This window comes from Bison bison, unplaced genomic scaffold (assembly GCF_000754665.1).
Source record: "Bison bison bison isolate TAMUID 2011002044 unplaced genomic scaffold, Bison_UMD1.0 scf7180017864375, whole genome shotgun sequence".
Classification (NCBI taxonomy): Eukaryota; Metazoa; Chordata; class Mammalia; order Artiodactyla; family Bovidae; genus Bison; species Bison bison.
The window spans coordinates 1,002,348-1,002,833 of NW_011494947.1; positions in this window are offsets into that span (position 1 = coordinate 1,002,348).

Consider the following 486-nt stretch of genomic DNA (forward strand, 5'->3'; position numbering starts at 1 on the left):
TAAATCACGAGGACCCTGGGCTGCCCTCGCCCTTCCCGGCCAGTCCTCGACTTGGGCCTTGCTCTCCCTCCAGGCACCTCCGGAGGTTCCGCTACCCCCTCTACTGCTCACCCCACCCCCGCTCCCAGCCTGCTGCCCGCGCCTCGGGAAGAACCTCATCTCCCCCAGATCCCAGGGTCCCAGCTTGGGTCAGCGGGCCCGTCATCCTGGGCCTGTTAGAGATCTTGACGCCCCGGGCCCGCATCCGCAGCATCCGCTAAGCCGAAAGCAAGTCCGGTCCTGCTCCGCCCGCGGCGGTCCCAGCTGCCCCTGTCTTGGGCGGACTTTTTCTGGCCTTGGAGTCTTACGCTGGGGTTCGGATGCCCGGCCCAGCGAAAGCGATGCCTCCGGCGGTGCAAGGCACTGCGCGGGTATGGGGGGTGAGTAGTAAAGGCGGGGGTCAACCTCTTACCCTGGAAAAAAAAAGGCTAAACCACCCCCACCACC